Raw genomic sequence first — 13,725 nt, 5'->3', positions numbered from 1 at the left:
TACAACTATCAACCAAATACCGGTCCAATCCCATAACATATCTGTGCATCCGATCGGACATATCTGCTACCACGGCCGGTGCATATCGGGCCAGAGAATCAAACTCAACGTTATACTCGCGAACACTCCGACCCCTCTGCTGCAGACGTAAGAATTGATCAGCCCGTGCCCGCCGTAACTCTGGGGGCAAAAAGTGGCGGGTGAATGCTGTCACAAACTGATCCCAAGTGGCTGGAGGGGCACCCTCTCCTCTAGACAGCTCCCAAGTCTCGTACCAGTGGGTAGCCACATCTCGAAGCCGGTGCGAAGCCAGCTCACCTGACTCGGTCTCTGAAGCCCTGACCAAGTCCAGTGAGCGTCGCATCCCCCGAATAAAGTCGTGGGGGTCCTCGTCGGGCTTAGACCCGAAGAACTCAGGAGGGCCACATAACAAAAACTCCCGAACTCTCAGGCTGTCCCGCCTGTCATCATCATCGTCGTCCCTCCGCCCGCGCCTGCGAGCCTGTCCTGCTACCAGTGTAGTCAACAGCTGTACAGCCTCCCTCAGGGTCCTATCCTCCGCCCCTGGCTGAGGAGCTGGAGTCTCAGGTGCGGGTACACGGACCTCTGGAGCTGCTGAAGGTCCTGCTCCAGGCTGTACTAGTGGGGGTGTAGCAGACCCCTCAGACTGTGGCACATCCTCAGGCAAATCATATACACGAGCCCGGGTAGCTCGCTGTGCCTGGCTAGTCTCTCCAATCCTCGCCTTGCTCTTCTGGGCCGCCGTTGCCTTCTTCGGAGGCATCACTGCAAACACAAAGGCGAGTCAGGTCAAAATCACCCTAATAGCACAGCTCTATCGCACGATCTAAGATTCCAAAGAAAGTGACATCCTAAATGCCCTGTAGCTTCCCGTTTATAGATGTGGTGCACAACACATCGATAAACAAGGCTCTACGAGACACGGCCTGTAGACATTCCGAGGACAAACCGCTCTGATACCACTTTTGTCACGACCCAGCCCCGTGGGCCGCGACTGGCACCCTACCTGGGTACCCAGACCAAATCGCATATTCATTTCCGAATCCAAACTTATTTCAGAATTTTCAAGAAGTTATATCACACATAATTTATATCGGAAATATGTCTTAAGCGGTCATATCAAATCAATCTCAAACAAAGCGGCGGAATAGGCATCGCCGGTCAAAATACAAATATATACAGAAGGGCCATTTGGGGCCATCATATCAAACAGACCGCTTTAAGACCCGAAAGCAAAATCAGACAACATACACATAGGACCCTCGCCCCACAAATATGACTACAGGCCTCTACGAATTCAAAACATAACATATGGCGAGACAGGGCCCCGCCGTGCCCAAACTGTCAAATATACAAAGGATATACAGAGTAGAGGTGTCTGTACCAAGAGTGGACTCCGGACCCAGTAAGAGTACTCCGAAAAGCAAGAAGTGAAGCCTACTGCGGAGGATCACCGATATCTGCACCTGCGGGCATAAAACGCAGCCCCCGAAGAAAGGTGGTCAGTACGAAATATGTACTGAGTATGTAAAGCACGGAGTACAGAATTATAGATCAAAACCGAAAGCAAATCAAATGTCAAAGTGGGTACAAACTGGTATGTCAAAATCTGTATCGAAATAATATACATGTATTTTATGCAAACAAAATCATGCAAACGCTTAAGAACGTGGTCGCCACTCCGACGCTGGCGCCACACACAGCATAACACCAGAAGGTTTCAAATCTCCGTACATCCCCGAACATAATCATAATCATCGGTGAGCGTATCGCATCACGAGCCATATCACAGCATAACTCCAAACGGAACCCGGCCCTATGGCGAAGCCTCGGGAACCGTAACACAGCATACGGCCGAATTTATCATACAACGCACGAATCAAAACCGGCCCGGGAACCGGTGAACGAAGTCATAATAAGGCACGAGCGGAGTCGTGAGCAAACAAATGCAAATTGTATTTCAAAATAGTGTTTCAAAACAATGTAAACTCATAAATCATATCCTATTACAAAATAGTCGAATACTTAGTCGACATAAGGTTTCATTTTGCAAAACAATTCCAAAATGGTCCATATAGTTCAAAACCTGGATTAGTGCATCGAATAGTCCAAACATGCCCCGTGGAAGGATGTTCCAAAGATCAGAAGTGGTACGTTCAACTCTATTCTCAAAGATGGCCCGAAGGGCAAATCGGGCATTTTGGGGTAGCGGACCCACCTCGAGTCGAAGTGAGGTGGCGAACATATTCTTTTTTGAGCAGTAATATGCCAAAGGTCATACATAATCATTTCTAGGTTACCCGACCACATTTCGATAGGTTTCGGACGAATAATGGCATTCTAGCCAAAAGGGAGCCTTTAGGCTTCAATCGAATTGAATGAATAGTAACTTTCCTGTGGATCGGGTTTCGAGGAGCAGAAATGCTCCGGAAGGTCTCATATTCAACCAACACACTAAGATATGCCAAATAAAGAATTGGGAAGCTTTACATACCTCACAGATGTCGTAAGCTCCTCCAAAAGTCCCGTCCCGTTTCGTCAAAAATCTGCAAATGGTCAAAGTTACCAAATGAGATTCTTAGGCTAAAAAATGCCTTTAACTCCATATTTGCCTACCGAAATTTCGGCAGCATTTCCCCTATAAATCTAACATCCCCGAGGTGTAACTCGGCTCAAATTAACCAACCACAACAGCCCACACATCAACCAAACAATATAAACAACAATCAAGTCACCCTAGCTTCAAAATTCTACATGATTTCTTAAGTTGGCAACTTCCATTCAAACTTTCAAAATCCCAATTCTATATTCACATAATTGTATTCATTTACCCATCCAACACTAGTCAAACACATTCCAAATTCAATCTAAGCCATACACGAAATTGCACCAAAATCAATAAATTTCCATAGTTCTTCAAAATATCAAAATTTCACGACGAACATTCTAACTAACGTCGTTTCATTCCGAATTCATCCATATCATTAAAAAAGTCATATCTAAAGTCTCTAGTACCCAAAATATACATTGATATACATAAAGATACCAAGGATATACACTTTCTGATAACATCCGAATTCGTTTTCCACCGCCAATCTAATTCAACAATCAATCATTTACGATATAAGGATCACAACAACACATTATGCCAACTTAAACAAGATCAATTCAAGCCATTTCTTTCCTTCCATACTCACGGCCAAACACACTACACACACACACACACGACTTTCTATTTACGTTAAAATTACGGGATCTCCATCTACTTCCAATGCTTAACACATTCACATCAATTCTATAACATAAAAGGGGCAAAATTCTTACCTTTCCTTGAAACCCCGACTTGTCGCAAACGTCGATCTCGTGCCAAACTAATTATACCCCATTGAAGAGGGCCTTGAGTACTTCACAATTATGGGAAGAACAAGAATTTTGATCAACTACCAAGCTTGGAGATTTTTTTTTTCTTTCTCCTCTAGCTACGGCCGAATGCCCCTTTTCTTTGTTGATGTTCTTGATTGTGATTTTTGCTCTTGAATACTACTAAGGGTCTTACATATATATCCATTTAGGGGTCATGTGCATAGCACATGACCCTTTAAAAGTGGGTTTGGGCTTGGCAAAGGGGCCGGCCACCCTTCAACTCTTGGGCTTCATTTTTCATTTTTTTTTCAACTTTCTTGGCCCAATTCATAAAAGTCCCGTTTTGTAATTCCCGAAGTTCCAAATTTACCCTTGGCCTTTCCCGAGGGCTTAGCATTAAAGATTTCACAACCAACATAGTCATATTTACAAAAATTAAATTAGGTCCTTCTAACACCCGTGTCATAATTATTTCTCGATTTCCAATCGTACGAGAACACGGGATATAACAACAATCCACGTATTTCAACTCTTAAATAACTCAAACAACATATAAATACCATGAATCTTACCTTAGATGTCGTAGGAACAAGCCTTGGTTGGTAATACTCCACTTGGGCAAAACCCCTAGTTTATCTCCATTGGGATTTCTTGACTTGAATGACCTTTAATGGGTTTTCTTATACTTGATTCACTTAGTTTATGTTGTTGATCCCCAAATATCCTTGAATTCTTATGGAATATATGTAGAGAGATATTTTAGAGAGAAGGGGTTTCTGGTAGAAATAAAATGAAATAAACCTTGGTCCCTTTATTTAATGACACAAAATCTACCCGGCCGTATATACGGACCAACATACGGTCCGTATAATTTATACGGGCCGTATGTCTGGCCGTATATTTGGTCCAGAAAATTTTGCCTCTTCGGGCTAATTATACGGTCCCAAACATACGAACCGTATAATTTATACGGCCAGTATGTTTGGCAGTATAACCCCCAGTGGTTCTGAAGTTCGTTTCGTCGATTCGTTTGGTCTCCAATCCTTTTGGAACCTTCTTAACACTTGTTCAACACTCCAATACCAATCTAAGGGACGTTGTCACACTTCTCCAAGACATCACTGAGTCCTCGTTAACTCGTTATTCTTATTTCCCTTCCGAAACCTATCGCATGGCTCGCCTTCTCTTGGCCAACTTTCTCGTCTAACATCTGATGCCTTTGAAATCTTACTTAGGGTCATCAAATGTCGTGTCTTACTCATAAAAATATCTTATACTTGTACTCCTCACTAGTTCATTCACTTGTACAACAACGGAGAATTTTCTGAGGTGTAACAGATACTTTTGAATGTAAGAATGTATGAAATGGAAGTTTCCCATTAGAAAGAGGGTAAGTAAATATGATGAACGTCGCTAGAGGTATACCTAGCTCTTTCATTTCCTGACTCGTCTATCTTATGTTATTTCTCATGCTTTCACTATGTTAATTGATTATGCTTTACATATTCAGTACATTATTCGTACTGACGTCTATTTATTTGCGGACGCTGCGTCATGCCCGCTGGTGGACTGGGAGATAGACTTGACCCATAGACTGCTTGTTCGGATACTGCATAAAGGAGCTCCATTTGATTCGGAGCTACAGCTTTTGGGTGTTATTCGTTTCTGTATATATATGGGCATGGCGGGGTCCTGTCCCGTCCTTATGATGATGTTTCATACTCTTCTTAGAGGCTCATAGACAGTCATGTATAGTAGATGTCTTTTTCTTTGTCGGCTCATACTTTGGCCTATTGTTTTGTTAGCCTCGTCGGCTTTTGTTAATGTTGATATAGAAGTATCATTGCCCAATGAGATTCATATTAATGATGTATAGAAATTATGAGCAGGCCATGTGGCTCACCTAGATGTGAATATGAATGTACGATGAGAGGTACCGAGTTGGTTAGCACCGGGTGCCCGTCATGGCCCTCCGGTTGGGTCGTGACAAAAATGGTATCAGAGTAGTTATATCGTAGGGTGTGTCTACGAGCCGTGATCAGTAGTGTCACGACCCAGCCCCGTGGGCCGCGACTGGCACCCTACCTGGGTACCCAGACCAAATCGCATATTCGATACCAAATCCAAACTTATTTCAGAATTTTACAAAATCATAGCAAACATAGGTTATATCAAAATATGTCTTAAGCGGTCGCACAAATCAGGGTGTCATATCAAACACAAACTGAGCGACGGAATGGCCATCGCCGGTCAAAAGCGCAAATATAAGCATAAGGGCCATTTAGGGCCATCATAACAAACAGACCGCTTTAAGACCAAAAAACAAAATCGAACAAACATACATAGGACCCTCGCCCCACATATATGACTACAGGCCTCTACGAACTCAAAACAAAGACAGATGGCGAGACAGGGCCCCGCCGTACCCAAATAGTCAAATGTACAGAATGCACACACAACAGGGGGTATGTACCAAAAGTTAGGCTCCAGATCAAGGGGAGCGCTTCAACACAGCAGAATAAGTAGCCTAAACCGGAGGATCTCCCAAACGAGCTTCTGTACCTGCGGGCATGAAACGCAGCCCCCCAAAGAGAGGGGGTCAGTACGAAATATGTACTGAGTATGTAAAGCACGGAGTACAGATATATGAACCAAACTGAAAGCAAATCAAAAGACAAAGTAGAGAACAAACCGGAGTGTCAAAATCCGTATCAAATCATATACATATACATAATGCAGGCGAAAATCATGCAAAGCTCAAGAACGTGGTCGCCACTCCGACACTGGCGCCACACACAGCATAACACCAGAAGGTTTCAAATCTCCGTACATCCCCGAACACAAACATAATCATAGGTGAGCGTATCGCATCACGAGCCATATCACAGCATAACTCCAAACGGAACCCGGCCCTATGGCGAAGCCTCGGGAACCGTAACACAGCATACGGCCGAATTTGTCATAAGGCGCACGAATCAAAACCGGCCCGGGAACCGGTGAACGAAGTCATAATAAGGCACGAGCGGAGTCGTGAGCAAACAAATGCAAATCATACTTCAAAATAGTCTTCAAAACATAATAGTTTCACAAATCGTTCCATAGTACAAAATAATCGAATACTTAGTCGATATAAGGTTTCATTTCACAAAACGTTTCCAAAATAGTACGTATAGTTCAAAACATAACTTGGCGTATCGTAATGTTCAAAACATACCCCGTAGGAGGAAGTTCCAAAAATCAGAAGTAGTATATCCAACTCTATTCACAAAGATAGCCCAATGAGAGAAATAGGGCGTTTCGGGGTAGCGGGCCCACCTCGAGTCAAAGTGAGGTGGCGAACATATTTTTACAAACATTTATATGCCAAAGGTCATACATAATCGTTTCTAGGTTACCCGACCACATTTCGATAGGTTTCGGACGAGTGGTGGCATTCTAGCCAAAATAGAGCCCTTAGGCTTCAATTGAATTGAATGAATAGTAACTTTTCTGTGGATCGGGTTTCGAGGAGCAGAAATGCTCCGGAAGTTCCAATATTCGCCTAGGATACTAGGACATGCCAAATGAAGGAGTAGGGAACTTTACATACCTCACAGATGTCGTATGCTCTCCCAAAAGTCCAGTCCCGTTTCGCCTGAAATCTGCAAATGGCCAAAGTTACCAATTGAGATTCTTAGGCTAAAAATGCCATTAACTTCATTTTTGCTTACCGAAATTTCGGCAGCATTTCCCCTATAAATCAAACATCCCCGAGACTTAGCTCGGCTCAAAATATATCAATAACAACAGCCCACACATCAACAAACAACACAAGCAATAATCAAACCACTCTAGGTTCAAAGTTCAACTTTATTACTTAAGTTGGCAACTTTCATTCAAACTTCCAAAACTCCAATTCTATATCTACATAATTGTATTCATTTCCTCATTCAAACTTATACAATCACATCCTAACTACAATCCAAGCCAAACACGAAATTTCCCCAAAATCCATTACTTTCCATAATTCTTCAAAACATCAAAAATTCACGACGAACATTCTAACTCACGTCGTTTCATTCCGAATTCATTAACATCATTATAAATTCATATTTAAAGTCTCTAGCACCCTAAATATACAATGATATACATAATGATACCAAAGGTATACGCTTTCCGATAATATCCGAAATCATTTTCCAACGCCAATTTAATTCATCAATCAATCATTTACGACACAAGGATCACAACAACACATTATGCCAACTAAACAAGATCAAATTCATATTCCTTCTTCCTCCTAGGGCACACGGCCACAACACCAAGTATACATACACCCACGGTTTCGCACACACATTAAAACTACGAAATTCTCGTCTATTCTCAATCATTAACACATTCATACCAATTCTATAACATTAGAGGGGCAAAATTCTTACCTTTTCTTGAATTTCCGACTTGTCGCAAACGAGGTTCTTGTGCCAAACTAATTATACCCCGTTGAAGAGGGCCTTGAGTACTTCACAACTATGGGAAGAACAAGAATTTTTGCTTAACAACAAAGCTTGGAAAATCTTTCTTTCTCCTTTTCTCTCCTTCGGCCGAGAGCTCTCTTTTGAGTCAAAGTGGAAATGTGATTTTTTTCTTGATAAATTCTAAGTGTGAAGTGATATATATCCAATTGTATAAGTCATGTGCTCAACACATGACATTAAAAATGGGTTGGGCTTTGGCCTTTGGCCGGCCCCTTCAAGAATTCTTGGGCCTCATTTGTGTTATATTTTTCTTGGCCCAATTCATAAAACGTCCCGTTTTGTAATTCCCGAAACTAATTTCCGAAATTCCAAATTTACCTTCGGCCTTCCCCGATGTCTTAACATTAAAGATTCCATAACCAACATAGTCATATTCACAAAAATCAAATCATATCCTTACAACACACAAGTCGTAATTATTTCTCGATTTTCAATCATACGAAAAACACGGGACATAACATTCTCCCCCCCTTAAGAACATTCGTCCCCGAATGTTAAATAAATCTTATGAAGACTCACAAACATAACGGGAAAACCATTTTTATAAATAGCACACATGGTCCATCCGTTCATTGGTACAATAAATACAAAAGTCTAGATTACAAGAGGCGTAGGGAATAAATGGGGGTATCGCTTCTTCATCTCATCCTCCGCCTCCCAAGTCATCTCTTCCCGGTTATTATTGCGCCATAGAACTTTGACAGAAGGCACCTCCTTAGTGCGCAATCTCCTCACCTGACGATCCAGAATAGCCACCGGCTGCTCGTCATAAGACAACTGCTCCGTCACCTGAAGATCATCTACTGGGAATATCCTGGAAAGATTACCATTACCCTTCCGCCACATAGATACATGAAACACCGGGTGCACGGCCTCCAAATCGGATGGCAAGTGTAGCTCGTAGGCGACTGCGCCTATCCTCCGAACAATCTGGTATGGCCCGATGTACCGCGGGCTCAACTTACCCTTCTTGCCAAATCTCATAACGCCCTTCATGGGCGACACCTTCAGGAATACCCAGTCGCCAATCTAAAACTCCAACGGTCGACGTCGTCTATCAGCATAAGCTTTCAGTTGGCTCCCAGCAGCCAATAGTCGCTCCCGAATAAACTTCACCTTATCTACAGCTTCCTGGATCACATTTGGCCCAACCAACTTAGTCTCGCCGACGTCAACCCAACCAATAGGAGATCTACATCTCCTGCCATAAAGGGCCTCGTACGGGGCCATCTGAATGCTGGAGTGATAACTGCTATTGTAGGTAAACTCTATAAGCGGCACATGATCATCCCAGCTGCCCCTGAAACCAATAACGCAGGCCCGTCAGTCTGAGGATGAAAAGTTGTACTGAGGCTCACCTGAGTCCTTAATCCCTCCTGAAATAACCTCCAGAAATTATCTGTAAACTGGGCACCTCGGTCAGTAATAATACAAGGACTCCGTGAAGTCTGACTATCCCTCTGATATATAATCTGGCATAATCCTCAGCCGAATAAAGAGTCCGGACCGGAAGGAAAATGGGCTGAGTTCGTCAGCCTGTCCACAATAACCCAAATAGAGTCGTACCTGCGTAGAGTACGCGACAACCCAACAATGAAGTCCATATTAATCATCTCCCATTTCCAGGCTGGAATTTCCATCTCCTGTAGTAATCCACCGGGCTTCTGATGCTCGATCTTAACTTGTTGGCATTTTGGGCACTGACTAACAAACTCGGCAATATCTTTCTTCATGTCGTCCCACCAATACAAACAGCTGAGATCCCGATACATCTTAGTGGAACCAGGACGAACAGAATACCGTGCATGATGTGCCTCGCCCATAATCTACCGTCGTAAGCCCGCAATGCCCGGTACACAGAATCTACCGTCGTATAATAATACTCCTTCAGGCGAGATTTCAAACTGGGCCTTTGTTTTATTAAGGGCCCACACGCTATCTTCTGTAACGGACAAACGCTTTCCAGACATCATAGCTAATGTCATTCCTTATCACACTACTGAGTTCCCTACCACATTATCGTAATCCCACTTCATACTGGACAGTTCACAGCAACGAATTCAAAATCATACCAAACACTTTACATCACGGATTCAAAACTAGGACCGGACGCCTAGCAGCATATCGAACGAACTCGTAATCGGAGGCAGACATACTAGACTATGGCAGACGGCTCATAGTCAAAATCAGAGGTACAGAAGTATGTCAGACAAATATGAGGTCGGAGTCAGACGTACCAAGGCGTATCAGACGAATTCGTAATCAGAAACAAACACACTGAAATATTCTGTCACCCCAAACGAACTCACAACCAGATCATCGTATTCAGACTCATTCAGACTCAACATACGTTGGTCGAGCTGAAAATTAACAACAGACGTCACACAAACACTTATCGAACACTTATCTTAAGCAGTCGCCCGTGCAGAACAGTCATATCAAAATCATAAAGGTGGCGGAATATACATCGCCCAAATGCACACACATGTACAAACTCATGGGCCATCTTGGCCATAGTAGCATACGGGCCGCTTAAGAAGGCGAAACAGATCCACATATGAACATACCGGAGATTTATCAGACAGATTCACAATCAGGGTCAGACGTACGGAATCAGATCGGACAGATTTGAAACCGGAATCAGCCGTACAGAACTATATCACACAGAATCGTGACCAAATTCAGACAGGCAGAAATGTATCGGACAGAGTCAAAATCAGAATCAGACATACCGAGATGTATCAGACAAACGTGTGATCAAAATCAGATGTGCAGAGGCATATCAGACAGGTTCGCATCCAGAGTCAGACATACAGAGATGTGTCAGACGGATTCGCAATCAGAACTAATCATGCAGAGGTATTTCAACCAAAATCAAATTCAGAACCAGATGTAGCAAGGTGTATCAAATGGGAACACAATCGAAGCCAGAAGCATAGAGGCGTAATAGACAGAGCCTTATCAAAATCGGGAGTGCAAAAGTATAGCAGATAGAATCCGAATTAGGATCAAATCACTCTTATTAAGGCTCCAATGATTCATGAAAAATTTCCCTTTATTTGTAAACTTATTCGCCAAGCTGTCACACAAATTGTCTTGCGTCTCGCGTATCAACTCTTTCAAAGATCCCACTTATTCACACTGATTATCTTTCATCTTTCCTACCCTCCATACTCATTTCCTCTTTCAGACATCGTCGTCCCAAACTAAGTTATAATGCAATTCGGGATTTTCTATCCCTTGACAACATTCGGATCGTCGCCCCCGCTTCGCTTCACGTATTCGGTGTAGTAAAACCTTTCGTCTACCACAACCTTGGTTGCCGGGACTCGGCTCTTATCCCACATGGGCACCAAACGAAAATCATACACCCACACATATACACATACACATACACATACACACATATGGATATATTTACTCATACTTTACTGACGAACGTCTCTGACTGTTATTCAAATTCGCTCAATTTCCCAAGCGGTGTTGTACCTTTTCCTTTTTTTTTTGCCCATTTAGTCCGCCTCGTTCTGCGCGACTCCTGCAAGGGCACTAATTACTCCACACATTCTCTTTTCCTTTAAATTACCCCAAATTTTCATTTATCTCTAGCATATTTACACTTGTGCAAAAATCTTGCATCACTTCCCAGGGGGGTCACCCATCCCAGAATTGCTCTGGCTTGAGCACGCTTAACCCTGAAACTTTCACGCATTTTGACGCGTTAGGGCTAATATAATTTCGTCGATCGCCACTCACGACCTTTGTCACGTAATTTAAGACAATTCGGGGTCTTAACAACTTTTCAAAACGTCCCCGTAGCGGGTCCCACCCCAACCTACGAGAATTCTATTACTTTTTCTGACTTGGTGACTACCGTGGCGTTACTTGTAAATTCTCAACATATACCTCCATGCATACATATGTACTTCCAGACAGTCCACAAGTCTAAATTCGTATTCTACAAATTTCGTCTCCAAATAGTTGAGAGAAACTGACAGAATGTTACTGTAAGATATCTTCCAACCATCAGCACAAAAAGACTAGAGTCCGACGAACTTCGCGAAATCATCAAATGCCTAATTCACATAATTACCCCCACGGTTATACATATCTATATACTTAAGCCGAGAGCGAACCGCTAAATCCTCAACTGCTTATCATACGGTTTGTATTCTTTCAGTTTGAGGAACCTTGCTCGTCGGACATTTTTACCCTTCACATGGGTTGTGCTAAAACAAAATGGGGTTAGAACACATTTCTGGTCCCTCCAAATAAATTACGAATCTACTACTCGTACATATTTACTTGAGATAAAATTTTCCCCGCTAAAGGTAATGCTCCTTACAAATAACACGGAGGGTACCTTTAAATCCACCATAATAGGTTTATCATAATGGTATCGACCTTCAAGACAGGTTAAAAATTTATATCCCATTTCCCTTTTCATATTTCTAGAAAAATTTGGGCAGAGGTTCCTCTATATTTTTTTACTATCCCAAAACCTGTACACAGGAAATACCAACCGGGCCTCACAGGGCCACCACATATACGTACATACATATCACATCATATCACCTCATAGCCACACGGGCTAACAATTTCAAACAAAAATATAAATATGCCGAGGCTTACCTCACATGCCCAACTCGACTGCTCCAGCTACACTTTTCATATTTATTTCTCTTTTCGCTGCTTGACTTTATGTCTTAATCGTACTTCAGAATACCTTACCCAGCATACGTCTTTCGTAACATTTCTTACCAGATCATTATATAGCTTCCAATATCAGCAGTCATTGTCTTACGTCGACACCACTCTCCAGCTGCAATCAAGGGTTAGAGAAAAAAGGGGAATTCACTTCCTATAGCTGGCTCTATCGCACGATCTAAGATTCCAAAGAAGGTAACATCCTAAATGCCCTGTAGCTTCCTGTTTATAGATGTGGTGCACAACACATCGATAAACAAGACTCTACGAGACACGGCCTGTAGACATTCCGAGGACAAACTGCTCTGATACCACTTTTGTCACGACCCAGCCCCGTGGGCCGCGACTGGCACCCTACCTGGGTACCCAGACCAAATCGCATATTCGATACCAAATCCAAACTTATTTCATAATTTTACAAAATCATAGCAAACATAGGTTATATCAAAATATGTCTTAAGCGGTCGCACAAATCAGGGTGTCATATCAAATACAAACTGAGCGGCGGAATGGCCATCGCCGGTCAAAAGCGCAAATATAAGCATAAGGGCCATTTAGGGCCATCTTAACAAACAGACCGCTTTAAGACCAAAAAACAAAATCGAACAAACATACATAGGACCCTCGCCCCACATATATGACTACAGGCCTCTACGAACTCAAAACAAAGACAGATGGCGAGACAGGGCCCCGCCGTACCCAAATAGTCAAATGTACAGAATGCACACACAACAGGGGGTATGTACCAAAAGTTAGGCTCCAGATCAAGGGGAGCGCTTCAACACAGCAGAATAAGTAGCCTAAACCGGAGGATCTCCCAAACGATCTTCTGTACCTGCGGGCATGAAACGCAGCCCCCCAAAGAGAGGGGGTCAGTACGAAATATGTACTGAGTATGTAAAGCACGGAGTACAGATATATGAACCAAACTGAAAGCAAATCAAAAGACAAAGTAGAGAACAAACCGGAGTGTCAAAATCCGTATCAAATCATATACATATACATAATGCAGGCGAAAATCATGCAAAGCTCAAGAACGTGGTCGCCACTCCGACACTGGCGCCACACACAGCATAACACCAGAAGGTTTCAAATCTCCGTACATCCCCGAACACAAACA

The sequence above is a fragment of the Lycium barbarum genome, chromosome 5 (assembly GCF_019175385.1).
Source record: "Lycium barbarum isolate Lr01 chromosome 5, ASM1917538v2, whole genome shotgun sequence".
Classification (NCBI taxonomy): Eukaryota; Viridiplantae; Streptophyta; class Magnoliopsida; order Solanales; family Solanaceae; genus Lycium; species Lycium barbarum.
This window is presented reverse-complemented; position numbering follows the sequence as displayed.